Source organism: Macrotis lagotis, chromosome 5 (assembly GCF_037893015.1).
Source record: "Macrotis lagotis isolate mMagLag1 chromosome 5, bilby.v1.9.chrom.fasta, whole genome shotgun sequence".
Classification (NCBI taxonomy): domain Eukaryota; kingdom Metazoa; phylum Chordata; class Mammalia; order Peramelemorphia; family Peramelidae; genus Macrotis; species Macrotis lagotis.
The window spans coordinates 7,266,510-7,283,492 of record NC_133662.1 but is presented as its reverse complement, the minus strand read 5'-3'; positions in this window follow the sequence as shown (position 1 = coordinate 7,283,492).

The following is a 16,983-nucleotide window of genomic DNA, read 5'->3' as shown; positions in this document are numbered from 1 at the left end:
GTCTGGTGTTGGCAGGAATAGGGTGGTGTTTCAGTGAAATATACTGGGTGCAAGAGCAGGAAACAATTATGTAATCTGCTTTTTGATAAACCAAAGAGTCCAGTTTTGGGGATAAAAACTCTCTCTTCAAAAAAAAAGTTGGAAAAAATTGGAAATTTGTATGGCAGAAACATGGAATAGACCAACACCTCAGTCCATATACCAAGATGAGATCAAAATGGATACAGGATTTTGACATAAAAAAAATATTGTCAACAAATTAAGAGATCAAGGAATAGTTTACCTGTCAGATCTATGAAAAGGGAAGCTCTTTATGACCAAGGTAGAGATAGAGAACATCATTATAAACAAACTAGATAATTTTGATTACTCATTTCTAAAATATTCAGAGAACTGAGCCAATTTAAAAAAATAACCATACTCCAATTGACAAATGGTCAAATGATATGCCAAGATAATTTACAGATGAGGAAATCAAAGCAATCCATAGTCATATGAAAAATTTCTCTAAATCACTTATTAAAGAAATAAAAATTAAAGCATCTCTGAGGTACCACCCCATACCTCTCAGACTGACCAATATGACCAAAAAGGTCAATGATCAATGCTGGAAGGGATGTGGGAAATCCAGGATACTAATACATTGTTGGTGGAGCTGTGAACTCATCTAACCTTTCTAGAGAGCAATTTGGAATTATACTCAAATGGCAGCAAAACTGTGCATTCCCTTTGATCCAGCAATACCACTACTGGGCCTATACCCTGATGACATTATGAAAAAGCATAAAAAACATTACTTGTACAAAAATATTCATAGCAGCCCTGTTTGTGGTGGCAAAGAACTGGAAGTTGAGTGTATGTCCATTAATTGGGGAACATCTTAAACTGTGGTGTATGTATGTGACAGAACACTATTTTTCTATTAAAAACCAGGAGGGATGGGAATTCAAGGAAGCCTGGAAAGATTTGCATGAACTGATGCTGAGTGAGATGAGCAGAACCAGAAGAACATTGTACACACTAACAGCAACATGGGGTTGATGATCAACCTTAATAGACTTGCTCATTTCATCAGTGCAACAATCAAGCACAATTTTGAGATACCTACAATGGAGAATACCATCTCTTTCCAGAGAAAGAATTGTGGAGTTTGAACAAAGACCAAAGACTGTTACCTTTAAATTTTTTTTAGGTTTTTTTTTTTTTTTTTAGTTTTTGCAAGGCAGTGGGGTTAAGTGGCTTGCCCAAGACCACACAGCTAGCTAACTATTAAGTGTCTGAGGCCAGATTTGAACTCAGGTACTCCTGACTCCAGGGCCAGTGTTATATCCACTGTGCCACCTAGCTGCCCTCTACCTTTAATTCTTTTAACTGTTATTTTATTATGTAATTTTGCTATCTCTTATACTTTATTTTTTTCTTAAGGATATGATTTCTCTCTTATTACATTCAACTTACATCAATGTATACCATGGAAATAATGGAAAGACTAACGGACTGACTTCTGTGGGAGGTGGAGGGAGAGAAGTGAGAATTGGGGGGGGAAATTGTAAAATTGAAAATAAATAAATTAAAAATGAAAGAAAAAAAAATAAGTGGTAAAGCAACTTTCTAAAGTCAAGGTATCCTAACAACAACCAGTCTTGTTTCCACTATAGTTAAAAGTTTATTTTACAGAAAGAATAGAGGCCTGTAAGTTGTGCAGTTTCTTTCCTTGGAAAGGTTAGCACAAAAGAAATCAGTGAACTCATCTTTATTGAGTACTTATCATGAATAGGGCTTGACATTCCAGGGAATATAGAAGCATGTGAAATTCTAAGCATTCACAGGAAACTTGGAAACAATCACTATGGAAACATAAAATTCGGATCTAATTAGAGGAGTTTAGGTACTCCTGAATCTCTGGCCAGATCCCAACTCCACTCCTCACTGTCCCCTTCAGTGATTATGAGGAGACATCAGGTTATTCACCATCTTTATAATGCGGATGTGATAGACCAGTTTCTTAGATATTGGGAGGACTAATTTCAGAGAGAGTACTTCAGAACTTCCTATGGAGCAAAATATTTGCAAATTACTTTGCTTAAAGGAGGGGTAAAGGTCTTAAAAGCAGAAACCCAAGATTGGGGTTCAGACCTAGGCAGCAGGTCCACAGTAACTGAGTTCTTACAGGAGCTAATATCAATAATTCTCTCTCAACCACAGGGATTATAGAAAAGGTTCTGTTGATTTCACAAAGTCACAATGTCCTCCCAGTCAGTCAATCCAGGTCAGGTCAGAACATGATTGGAGTCATTAGATTAGGGAATTTCTTTGTTTCCTTCCTGTGTGAAGTTTTTACTTTCACATGTTCATATACTGAATTTGACAAATGGAAATAATTTGAAATTTCTTTTAGTCTTTTAGAAGTACTGTGATGATGCTCCAGGGTAGGTCAAAAGTAGTAGTTCGATTAGCCCTAAATAACCTTTTATTAGTTCCTTGACCATATACCATATTAGAAGTCACATGAAAACTCAGACCATTGCTTGCAAAATCTAATTCTGATACAAAAATTTTATCTTTTTTTAGGTTTTTGCAAGGCAAACGGGGTTAAGTGGCTTGCCCAAGGCCATACAGCTAGGTAATTAGTAAGCATCTGAGACCGGATTTGAACCCAGGTATTCCTGACTCCAGGGCACTATGCCACCTAGCCGCTCCATATTATCTCTCTTGATGAAAAATACTCCTCCAAGCCTAATTGAGAAGGTCCCCAAAAGAGAATAAACATTTGCTAACTGTAATCTCCTTGCATTACCCAAAATAGAAATAAATATTATATTATCATTTTCTGACTAATAATTTTTCCCCATGTCCAGCAGCCCCATCTATCTCAGTTCAGCTACTAGTGGTTCAGACCTTGTGAAGGAAGAAAAGTGAAATCTTACCAGAGGCAGGCATTAGGAAACTGAAGAAAAGGAAGATTAGGCTCTAGGCAATGGGAAATCTCTCTAAAGTCATGCTGACGCCCCCAGTTCTCCTGAGAGACACCAGAGCAATCATTCAGTAATGAGAGACATATAGCAATAGGAGAAGAATATATAGATTCAGCTCCTGACCATGCCACCTGTGCTGGGAGCCATTTCAATCAATATCAGAAACTTCACCTTCCAAAGAAAAAAAAATTCAAAAGTCAATTGAACCTTCCATATTTCCATATATGAGGGAAGAGGTCTCTGTGACAAAAATTCTATCTATGAGAATAGAAATAACATGTACATCTCAGAAATGTTGAAAAAAATTGCATCTGTGTGACTCTCATTCCTCTGTGGGTATCATTTTCATGATCTACACAATGCAAATGCAGTCACAATTGGTGATGTTGTAGACACTCAGTGCTCTGCATGGGCCAGATGCAGGGATATTTGATAAAATTGGACTTTGTGGCACATCTCATTAGATAAAATGAAAAAGAACATTTGAAAAAATAACTTCAAAATATAATTAGGACAATCAAAAAGATGCAATTTTGGGATTGAAGAAAATCAACCTCAGTTAGGACTAGGAGTTGAGAGTGTAGATTTTTGAATGTTGAAGACAAAAGGACCCTAGACAAACAGCACATTGGACAATACAAGAATTCTATATATAGGAATATCAGTGAAACTATGATTCAATGACACAAAAATATATTAAATACTAAATATGTGCAAGGTTCTCTATTGGGTTTGCTACTGAGCTGGATATCGCTGGCCTCTGGACTGAATCTTACTGAGCCCTATGTGATGTAGTGCTTTACATAAATGTTCATACTTTGTACTGTTTATGCTCCCATGAAATATAACTAAAGAGCACAATTATGATAACTTTCTATGAGGGGCAAAATTACCCAAGAGATTGTCTTAGCTCCTGGGGTAGTGGTGGGAAGGCAGAAACTAGCATACCTCTTTAAACTTTGAGAGTAGATGATAATCTAATAAAGTTAATTCCTGGAAAATATCCTGGAAATATCCTGGATAATTCTATGTGCATGTATGTATGTGTGTGTGTGAGTGTGTGTATATATGTCTGCAAAAAAGAGATTATCTACTTCATATCCTATTCTGTCTTCTCAATTTCTTATAGTCACAGTATTATTAGCATATGCTTATTCTCTATACCAGCAAATTCTTCCCTCATATTTCTGCTTCTTGAATTTCTACTCTTCCTTCAGGAACTACCCATGAGAGGGTGGAATGACCTGCTCTCAAAGTTTTCCATTTAAATGAAGCCTCTTCCATAAAACTTTCCTTCATTACATTTTTTAGGTGTTGTTTTTTGCAAGGCAAATGGGGTTAAGTGGCTTGCCCAAGGCCACCCGGCTAGGTAATTATTAAGTGTCTGAGACCGGATTTGAACCCAGGTACTCCTGACTCCAGGGCCGGTGCTTTATCCATTGCACCACCTAGCCACCCCACTTCATTACATTTTTAAAAATTTATATCACTTGTCTAAACTCTTCTTTTGTACCAATTGTTGTGACTCCACTCACCATGCTATTGACATTTTTGCAGCAGACCACCCCTCTTGATCACCATGCCTATACATGTATTCACTTTCTTTAGCATTAATGGAATTGATTTAATTGTTGCATTCATTTGCCTTCATTTTATTTGCATTTATATCCTCTGTGACTAGTAAATATCTGGTACATACAAAATGATTAATGAATGACTATTTGCTCATTCATTTTACATTACAACATAGTAGAGAGAGTAGTAGAAAACCTGGGTTTAAACTTGATTTGTAACCATGGCCAAAATTTCTGAATCTCAGCATAGTTATTTATGTACCCCAGTTCCAAAGTCCACTGGCATGGGTCTCTCTCCTTATTGGTGGGGGTGAAGGCCTTGCCCATATAAGAGGTAACCCAGATTCTGGAGCGGGGAGGAGAAACTCCAGTCTTCTTTGTTCTCTTTGGGATTCTTCAACTTCCAGGCACTTTAGGTGTTTATGATTTCCAGCTTCAAAAGCCAAGATGGAAGAGGCCAGTCTCACTTTAGGTTAATGAAATAAAAAGATTCTACAAGGATATGAGAGGAGCTAGTCATCATGTCCCTGACCATAACTTGATGGAGCAGTCATCAGGAAGTTTTCTCTTTGGTGAGATCTAGAACTCTTGTATTGAGTTGAGATAACCTCTCTCCCAGTGGGAAAACTAGGGATCCTCCATAACAATAATAACAGTGATCAAAAGTTGGATTCAATTGTATCATGCTCTCCTAGACCAATAAGATTTAAAAGAATAGAGAGGGTTGTAACTTAGTATTCCATCTCTCTAAGAAGAACAGCGCAGTGGCCTCTGGCTCCACTTCCTTCTCCCCTTCCTGTGAGGGATTAAAATCTCCCTCAGATTGATGGAAAAGGTGAGCTTCCTCCCTTTGACCCACACACAGACAGCCCCTGCTAGAGGTGAGACAATGGGCTCCTGTGGCACAGGACTCTCTATATACCTGGGGCTTCATTCTATAAAACTTGGAAATCATCACAGATAAATTCTCTGAGTCTTGGTTTAATTATTCATAAAATGGGAATAAGAAAAATTATCATGGTCATTTCAAGAGACCGTGATGAAGAAAGCGCTTTGTCAACTTTAAGGTTTAATTTAGATGAGTTGAGACCTTTGAGTCATGTGATCCAACCCTCTCACTTTACAAATGATGAAACTGGAAACCCCAAAGGTAAAAAATAATGTGCATTGTCTCATTGAGTGAATGATCATGTCAAGTAAATGGCAGCCTCTGACTTCATGTCACTGGTCCTTGCTGATATCACCCAAACCTCCTGAATAACATAGAGGTTTTTAAAATACTTTATATCTTCTCAGGAATGTACACTCTATTCTTTCTTTTTTTTTAGGTTTTTGCAAGGCAAATGGGGTTAAGTGGCTTGCCCAAGGCCACACAGCTAGGTAATTATTAAGTGTCTGAGACCAGTTTTGAAACCAGGTACTCCTGACTCCAGGGCCGGTGCTTTATCCACTATGCCACCTAGCCACCCCTTATTCTTTCAAAGTGTCTAAAAAATTCAGAAAGAAACAGAATGAAAAAAATTCAGAAGACAAGAGGATGAAAGTTGAACTATGTATTCCCTATAGATAGAGTGAATAATTTTTTTCATTTTTATTATATAAATATTTTGTTTTCCAATTATATACAATAGCAGTTTAATGTATAGAGAGAAACTAATCTTTACATTGTTTCCATGCTATGCACTGATCAAAATTTAATGTGATAAAAAATGTAGCTTTGAGGAATAAATAAAATATTAGAAATAGTAAAATTATGATGTATAAGACAATTTTTAAAAGGAAATTGAAGGTAATAACTTTGGTCTTTGTTAAAACTCCACAGGTCTTTCTCTAAATTATCACTGATGGAGTGAGCAAGTCTATCAGGGTTGATCATCACCCCCATGTTGGCTCTTACAGTGTACAATGTTCTTCTGGTTCTGCTCATCTCACTCAGCATCAGTTCATACAAGTCTCTCCAGGCTTCTCTGAATTCCTACCCTTCCTGGTTTTTAAAAGAACAATTTGTTCAGCCATTCCCCAGTTGATGGACATCCCCTTGATTTCCAATTCTTTGCCACCATAAACAGAATTGTTTAGAATATTTTTGTACAAGTGATATTTTTACCCTTTTTCATGATCTCTCCAGGATATAGACCCAGTAGTGCTATTGCTTAATTAAAGGGTAGGTACATTTTTATTTCCCTTTGGGCATAATTCCAAATTACTCTCCAGAAAGGTTGGATCAGTTCACAGCTCCATCAAAAATGCATTAACATCCCAGATTTCCCACATCCCTTCAACATGGATCATTGTCTTTTTTGGCAAGATTGGCCAATCTGAGAGGTGTGAGGTGGTACCTCAAAGATGCTTTAGGTGGTTTTTCTCTAATCAGTAATGATTTACAGCAATTTTTCATGACTATAGATAGCTTCAATTTCCTCATCTGCAAATTGCCTTTGCATATCCTTTAACCATTTGTCATTTGGGGAATGGCTTGTTTTTTATATAAATTTGACTCAGTTCTCTATGTATTTTTGAAATGAGTTCTTTTTCAGAAACAATAGTTGATAAAATTATTTTCCAATTTACTAAATTTCTTTTTATCTTGGTTGCAGTGGTTTTGTTTGTGCTAAAGTTTTTTAATTTAATGAATTAAAATTATCCAGTTTTTTATGATGTTCTCCATCTCTTCCTTGATCATAAACTATTCCCCTTTCCACAGATCTGACAGCTAGTGTGCTTATAATATTGTCTTTTCTGTCTAAATCCAGCACCCATTTTGATCTTATTTTGCCATAGGGTGTGAGATGTTAGTCTAATCCAGGTTTCTGCCATCCTATCATCCAATTTTCCCAACAGTTTTTATCGAAGAATGAGTTCTTATCCCAGAAGCTGGAATCTTTGAGTTTATCAAACAGCAGATTGCTATAATCATTTCCTGCTGTGTCTTTTGCACCTGTTCTATTCCACTAATCCACCACTCTATTTCTTAACCAGTACCAGACAGTTTTGATAACTGATGCTTTATAATATAATTTTAGATCTGATAACATTAACCTGCCTTCTTTTGCACTTTTTTTGTTTTTAGGTTTTTACAAGGCAATGGGGTTAAGTGGCTTGCCCAAGGCCACACAGCTAGGTAATTATTAAGTGTCTGAGACAGGATTTGAACCCAGGTACTCCTGACTCCAGGGCCATTGCCTTATCCACTGTTCCACCTAGCCGTCCCCTAGCGCCACCTAGACGCCCCCCTTCTTTTGCACTTTTGACTTTTTGGTTCCCCTTAAAGAATTTAGTTACAATATTTTCTAGCTCATTAAAGTAATTTTTTGAAGGTTTGGTTGGCACTAAATACATGGTTTAAATTAGGTAGAATTGTCATTTTTATTATATTAGCTTAGCCTATCCATGAGCAGTTGATATTTGCCCAGTTCTTCAAATCTAATTTTATATGTGTGAAAACTGTTTTATAGTTGTTTTCATAGAGTTTATGAGTCTGATTTGGCAGTTGGACTCCCAAGTATTTTATATTGTCTGAAGCTACTTTAAATGGAATTTCTGTTTCTAGTTCTTGCTTCTGTATCTTGCTAGTAATATATAGAAATGCTAAGGATTTTTATGGGTTTATTTTATATCCTGCAACTTTGCTAAAGTTGCTAATTGTTTATAATAATTTTTAGGGTTCTCTAGGTATACCATCCTGTCATCTGCAAAGAATGAGAGTTTTGTTTCTTCCTTCCCAATTCTAATTCCATCAAATTCTTTTTCTTCACTTATTTCTGAAACTAACATATCTGATACAATATTGAATAATTGTAGAGGCAACAGGCATCCTTGTTTAACCAATGATCTTATTGGAAATGCCATTAACTTATCCCCATTGCTTGCTGATAGTGGCAGATAGACACTTCTTTTTTTAAATCTTATTTATTCAAGGCAATGGAATTAAGTGACTTGCCCAAGGTCACACAGCTAGGCAATTATTAAGTGTATGAGGGTCACATTTGAACTCATGTCCTCATCCTAGGGCCAGTGCTCTATCTACTGTGCCACCTAATTGCCCCCCAATAGATACTTCTTATCATTCAAAGGAACACCTACACTCTCTAGTGCTTTTAGCCTACTAAGGCTTTTTTTTCTTTACCCATTTTTTTTACCTTTCCATATATTTCTTTAGTCACCTCTTTGAAGTCCAAATTTTCTATTAAGCTCTGGTCTTTTTATTAGAAAACGTTGGAAGTCTATTTTGTTAAATGTCTATCTCTTCTCCCTGAGAAGGCTCAATTTTGCAAAATAGTGAATTCTTGGCTGCATTACAAGCTCCCTTGCTCTGTAAAATATCATATTCCAGGCTCTTTGATCCCTTATGTAGTCAGGTCCTGTGTAATCCTTACTGTGGCTGCTTGGTATTTAAATTTTTTCCTTTCTGGTTGCTTGAAGGATTTTCTCTTTTATCTGATAGTTCTGGAGTGTGGCCACAATATTCTTTGGTATTTTCATTTTAGGACCCCTTTCAGGAGGTGATCACTGTATTCTTTCAATAACTATTTGTCCTCTGGTTCCATGATACAAGAGCAGTTCTCCTCCACTATATCCTGAAGTCTGGAGTCCAGGCTTTTTTTTCCTCCTCAATGTTTTCAAGAAGCCCAATGATTCTTAAATTGTGTCTCTTGGATCTATTCTCCAGAACAGTTCTTTTGTCAATGAGATATTTTCATTTTCTTCTATTTTTCATTGTTTGGGGTTTTGTTTAATAGTCTTTTTGTCTCATGAAGTCATTAGCTTCCATAGATTCCAAATTTTTTTAGAGAAAAATTTTCATCATTTTCCTTTTGCAACTCACTTGACTTTCCATTTGGTCAATTATATTTTTTGAAAGAGTTTTCCATTTGCACAATTGTGGTTTTGAGAGAATTATTTTCTTTTTTGCACTTGTCAAATTGTAGTTTCATTTTCTTGTTGCAAGATGATAATTTTCTCTTGCAAAGTGTTAATTTCCTCTTGTGTTTCTTTTTCTAATATTTCCAATTGATTTTAAACTCCTTCCTGATCTCCTCTAAGAAGTCTTTCTGAACATGAGCTCATTCATATTCTCCTCTGAAGCTCTAGTTCTGAGTTAGGATCCTTGTCTTCAGGATAACATTGGATGGACCCCATTTTTTCACTGGCCTTTCTTCATTTTCCTAGGATCTTGTGTTGTGGGAGGGGCATGTAAATGGACCTTTGGTGTTGAGATATCTAGAGGTTTTGCTCACTGGATTTAGTAACTTTAAGTGGGTAGGCCAATAGGGGATGTTGGATGCTTTCTCTGGAATGTCTGTGACCTTGATTAGTAACCCACTCCCTAGGCCTGGGCAGGAGGGCAGCAGAATCAGGGATATACTTGAAAAATGTGAGCTGTGCCCTCAGGCTATATTGTTAACTAACTTAATCTTCAATTAGCACTAGGGGAAGATTTGCCAACCACACCTGAGACTGGGGAAGGGGGGGAGGGGGGAGACTGTTACTGCCTTTGTTCTGGGAAGAGTCACTTTCTCCCACAAGAAATGGGGGTAAGAGGACTTAACTGGAAACACAGGGACTTCACAGTCAAACTGAGCAGATGCTCCCACACTGGAACTCTCCTACCCTACACAGAAAATGTTTCCAAGTTGGAACTTTCTCTGCCACCATGCACACAGCAAATGCTTCCACCACTCTTCTCAGTTTGGTCCAGAGGCCTCATCCCTCCTCCCCTATGCTGGCTCTCTGCTCTCTGCCCTCATTTTGTCCATACTCCCTTGAGACAGACCTTATTGGTATATGTTCTTCTCCTAAGTTCCTCTCTGTGTTTTAGTTCATCTTAATTCTGAGGGAAAGACAAGAGGGCTTAAGACAGTGCCTGGCTTCTCTCTACTATCTTGACCAGAAGTCCCAGAATGAAGAATTTTCTAAGTAAAGACAAAGAATGGGTACTTTCTAAGTTGTTACTTTAGCCTGTAAGAAAGCAAGCAATATGGCATAAATTGTACATGAACAGTCATGTAAAATAGAATTCATTTTAGCAATGTGGAAAAAAACAAGAAAAATAAAATGAAAAATGAATGTTTCAATCTGAACTCAGAATTCAACAATTCTCTCTCCAGAGGTGGATATAATTTATCATCATCCATCCTTGGAATTACATTGGATGAAAATACTGATTAGAGTTGCTAAGTCCTTCATAGTTGGTCATTAATACAATATTTCTGTGAACTGTGTCCTGAATTTTGTTCTGCTGACCTCACATTACACTAGTTTACAGAAGTCTTCTCAGGTTATACTGAAAACATCACTCATTATTCCTCGTAACACAAAAATATTTCATAACAACTCTTTACCACAACTTGTTCAGCCATTTTCCAATTGATAGTCATCCCCCCAATTTCCAATTCTCTGATGTAACAAAAAAAAATCTGCTACAGATATTTTTGCATATGTAAGTCTTTTCCCTTTGTCTTTTAAGCTAAAGAGTAGTTATATTTTTTAGCCTATTGGAAATAGTTTCAAATTGTTTTACAGTTCAAAACTCCATAAGTGGAACTATTTTACCACATCTCCTCCAGTACTTGTTATTGTCCTATCCTGTCATGTTTGTCTGTCTGATAGGTATAAGACATTATTTAGAGTTCTTTTCATATGCAAATCTTTTGGCCATTTATCAATTGATGAGTGGTCATTTTCATAAATTTGAGTTCATTTACTATATATTTGAGAAATGAGATTTTTATCAGGGAAATAGCTATAAATTTACCCCCAGTTTCCTTAATTCTTTCTTCTTTTACCACATTTTGGTTTTGTTTGTGTAGAATTTTTCTAATTTCTTGTAATCAAAATTATCCATTTTACTCCTTGTGTTTCTATCTTTTATTTGGTCATAAAATCTTCCTTTATCCAAAAATCTAGCAAATAAATTTTTCCAGGCTTCCCTGATTTATTTATGACATCAAGTTTTATGTCTAAATTGTACATATATTTTGTCCATTTCTTGTTTAAGGAAATAAAATCTTGATCTATTCCCAGTTTTTTGCCAAATCGATTTCTAGTATTTTTCAGTAATTTTTGTCATATTCTGAGTTCTTAGATCAATAGCTTGTCTTTTATCAAAAACTAAATTACTATGGAAACTTACTACAATATATTGTGTATCTAATCTATTCCACTGATCCACCACTCTTTTTCTTAGCTAATTTTTTTTTATTTAGCACATTGTAATGTATTTTGAAATCTTATCTTGCTAGATTTCTATCTTTCATATTTTTTTTCATTTATTCCCTTCATAATCTGAACCTTTTGTTTTCTACCAGTTGAATTTGATTATTTTTTTATAACCCTATATAATATTCCTTTGGTATTTTGATTCCTGTGGCACTGAATAAGGAAAATTAATTTAGGTATAATAATCACTTTTAATTTATTAACTTAGCCTTCCATGAACAATCAATATTTCTCCAGTTCTTTGTATCTTGTTTTATGAGAAAAGTATTTTGTAATTGTAATCACATAGCCCCTGTGTATGTCTTGAATGGTAGACTCCCAACTATTTTCTAATGTCTGCACTTACTTTCTTTTTTGTAGGTTTTAGCAAGGCAAATGGGGTTAAGTGGCTTGCCCAAGGCCACACAGCTAGGTAATTATTAAGTGTCTGAGACCCGATTTGAACCCAGGTACTCCTGACTCCAAGGCCAGTGCTTTATCCACTGCACCACCTAGCCACCCCATACACTTACTTTCAATGACATTTCTCTTTTTATCTTTTCTAACTGGGTTTGGTTGGTCATATATAGAAATGCTGGTGATTTTTTGGATTTATTTTATATCTGGAAAATTAGAGTTATTTATTGTTTCAACTAGTTTCTACATTGATTCTCTATAATTCTCTTAATATATCATCATATCATTTGCAAAGAATGATAGTTTTGACTTTTATTACTTCAGTTTAATATTTTTGTCATTTCTAATACAATATTGAAAATTAGTAGTAATAATAAACATCCCTTGTTGAAGGGCCTGTTAGAAAACTTAGGATATTAATACACTGTTAGCTTTTTTGTTTTCTTATTGATATTTTATTTTTCCAAATACATGTTGAGAAAATTTTCCAATATTCATCCATAAGTATATGTTTATTTTTAACTTAGAAAATTTACTTCCACCCTCTCTTCCTACCCTCCTTCACTCAGCAGCAAATAATCAGGTTAATAATGGACATACACATTTGTGTTAAACATGCTTACAGATTAGTCATTTTCAGTATGACAAATAAGAATTAAGGGAAAGAAATATATAAGATATATATATATACATATATACATACATATGTATATATGTATGGTGAAATATATGTTCTGCCTCCAGAGAAAGAACATATATTGTTTGAATACAGCCTGAAACATATTAATTGCTTTCATTTCCTTCTTTTATTTCTTTTATTCATGACATTTTATACAATAACTAAGATGGAAATGGTTTATAAAATTATACATCTTTACCATATCAGAGAAGAAGGAGGGATGTAAAAATAGAATGAAGGGAAGAATAGGGCTTAGAACTCAAAACATTAAATAAATATATTAAAAAATTGGGGGAAAATAGCCTTCCTTGCTTTCCTCTATATTTTAGAAGACTTTGGTTATTCATTATGACAAATAATGCCCATTTTTGCTTTTGGATGGATATTTATTTTAAGAAAGAATCTATATTTTTTGTTAATTCTTGCAATTACATAGGAATGGATGCTATGTTTTGTTAAAAATCTTTTCTACATCTATTGACACAAGTATACGGTTTTTGTTGTTCTTGATACTGAAATGGTTAATTATGTTTATAATATTTCTAATATTAAATCAATCCTAGATCTTTTTATAAATCTCACCTGGTCATAGAATTTATTCTTTGTGATAATTTATGGAAGTACCTTACTATTGCTTTATTTCATGTTTTTGCATCAATATCATTAGAAAAAATAATTCTATAGTTTTCTTTCTGTTTTTACTTTCTCTGAATTAACTATCAAAACTATATTTGTGCCACAGAAGGAAATTGTTTGTACTGTTATTTTATCTATTTTTGAATATTTTACTTGGTTTTTATAAATATTTTGTAGAAAAATATCACATTCTATTTCCATATAATTTTGTTGCCCAGAATCCTCCTATTTCCATTTTACCAAGTGATTTGTTTCTTATGGGCCAGAATACAGGATACTCAATGCTCTCCTCACTTCCTCTACCTTTCAAAGAGTAAATTTATCATCAGAACCAGGAGTAGATTTTCTGCATCCAACCAAAAAATTCCCCAAAAATTAGGTATCTGAATACTTGAAGTTTTAACCACAAATGTTTCCTGTTGGACCAATTATCTGATGTTTTCTATATTCATTCTCCTTTCTTCCACCAGACAAGATAACTTACCTTCCAATCACACCATGAAATCATTTTTACCACCTTTATGTACTCCATTCCAGTTATTAAATTTCTTCTTATTAAGCACAACTTCTTGGTAAATAATGCTACATATTGCATTACAACTGTTCATTTTGATTAAAGTATAGTCTTCCACTGATATATCTCTATTATGTCACATGCACCTTGGGCTCAGTAATGACAAGATGTAAATTACTTCTCTTAATCAAGATTTTCAGTTTTCTCAGTTGATAACTCTGCATTAGTGAATAGTTATATGAGGTCAGAAGTTTTCTTATTTCCCTCCTTCTTGGATCCTACACCTTCTAAATTACCGGTTCTTTTCAGTAAAATTCTTCACCCAGTACAGATGAATTGATTTTGTTTATGTGTAATTTAAGCATGTCACTTACCCTTTTTGGTCTTCAGGTTTTCCCCCCTCCAATATGGAGGTGTCAGTTTAGATGATCTCTAAGGTCTCTTCCAACAACACGATTCTCTTTTATCAATAATTGATTTCTATGCCTTTAATGTTATGACCCAATATTCCTCACACTGAAAGAAAGCACTTCATGAGTCACAGAATATTGAATAATGGAAGCCATTCTAATGTTTCTCCATTCTAGGCTTGGTAATGTTATCTAGCTTTTCCATGTAGGGGCATTCAAAACTATCACTGAATGAGGCAAAAATCCTGTCCTTTCAAAAATAAACAAGAGATGCTTCATATATGTTTGATAAAGGGATGGAAAATATGAATGGACTAAATCTCGGATTTGCCAACATTAGGAAATATTCAAAAAGGAAATGGGACATCAGGGAGATGTAGGAAGGAGAAGTCATGTTGAAGTCTTAATGTCATAGAAATATAGGTCACAGACTAAGAAATTACATCAAATTTTTGTAATTTAATCACTTATACTGATAATAATATTAGTCTACATATATGTGTGTGTATATACAATCTATATGAATATAAAATGAATTGAAGGAGGGCATCAACAATTTAGAAGGCTCAAGAAAGGTATTAAAGATCAATCAATATATATTAATTACATTAAGTACATTATACACATATCAGAAGCAAGTATATTTAATTCTAAATACAACTCATTTACCCTGAAATGGTCAATGTATGAGCTTGAAATGACAAATAAGAAATTCCATTGAATTCTGGAGGTTAAAAAAAGAGCTTATTTGGAATATATCATGTAGGAGGAATGCTATGCTCAAAAGTAATCCAAGAGGAGGGAGCCTTAGAGAAAGGAAAAGTATAAGAAAAATTGCTAGTTAAGCAGGTGAAGGATAGGTCTCAGAGGGCTTCCAAATGCCTGGCAATGTAAAGTGTATCAGTGAGATTATGTAAGACATTGAGTGAATGAGAGAGAAGAGATTTGAATTAAAGTTTATTATTAAGTTCATAATCTATCATTTTTAAATTTTAACAGTCTTTTCTTTTAAATTATGAAGATTGTCCAGTTAAGGGTAATAGAGATATCCAAAATATGGAAACTGGGAAGATGACTCAGGAACTGGGGATACTCAGGGAGACAGCAACATATACATTAAAATTCTAAAGCATGAGAGAAGACTTAGGGGAAGAAAAAGGCTGGGAGTTAAGGACTAATCTGAGAAGGGAGACAAGTAATATAAAAGCTTATGAGTTATATCAAACCTCTTGTCTTATGTCCTAAGAGGAGAATGAAGGGGATCTATGATTTCTGCTATAAACCAAGCTTTATGCCAAATATTTACAAATATTACCTGAGTTTATTCTCATAATAACACAGTCAGGTACTATGAAGAGTTCCATTTTACAATTGAGGAAACTGTGGCAGTCAGATTGACTTGCCCAGGGTCCCACAGTTAATAAGTATCTGAGTTGAGATTTGAACTCAGGTCCTCCTGACTCTAGACCCCTGTGCTCTATCTACTCTGCCACATACTTCTCATTATTATTTTTCATCATTATTAATACTTATTAATATCATAGTATTAATCTAATTGTATAAATGAGGAAATAGATTGAGGGTGGTTAAGTGATTTGACCATTAGCACATGACTAGAACATGATAAAGTCATGGTTTAAAAGCCAAGACACAAAGACTCAGGATTATCCAGCATCATTGTGAACTGTTTTAGCCTGAAAAGAGAACGAATTGAGGAGAGCGGCAAACCCCACCACATCCAGAACCAGAGAAAAATTTATCTCTCAGATAATCAATTAGAGAAATTTTTCATGTTTCCTTCAGATCTTGATGCCTCTTCAGGTGTAGAAGATACAAGCATAGTCTCCTGGCAGGTGGAAACCCACAAGACATTGGCTCTAGCCCTGATCAGTCGGGACAGCATTAGTAGGAGGAGGTCTTTGTGATGATAATTGATTTCATAGAGTTTGTGACTTAACCAACACTTACCAATGATTGGTATGATTTACAGGTGTGTAACTGCTGAAAGGTATCAGACAGCTCAAAGGTCATAAAAATGTGAGATTTTTCTGCTTCATTTGCTTAGTAGCTGGGTCCCAAATCAGAAAAGGGAGATTTGCAAGCTATTCCAATATACCAGTTTTGGGGTTGTTACCTCTCTGTGCTGATTCAGGAAATCAGTAAATGATTTTTATCATCAATCTCTCTCTAGACTTAGAAATTATGAGAGAATTATGAGAAGCTTCCCATTTAGAGAAATCCATTTTCTTTTCACTTATATCTCCTATACCTGATGATGTTTCTCCCCTGTTCTGTTCTAACTCAGTAGGTTACTTAGTATTTGACTAATGTAAATTCTGGGGCTTTCTATCCTTTAATATTTTTTCAACATAGAACAGGGAAGAACAGTAGCCCTAGGACTCACCTACACTTAAGGTCACCAAGTAATAAAAATTGCTTACATTTATATAGTGCTTTATACTTTTAAAGTGCTTTAAATGTATTACTTCTTTGGTCCTTAATTTTATTATTTCCTTTGTCTCAGTAATCTATTTTACCAATGACAAGATCAAAGAAGGGAAGTAAGTTGTTCTCTTTCTCT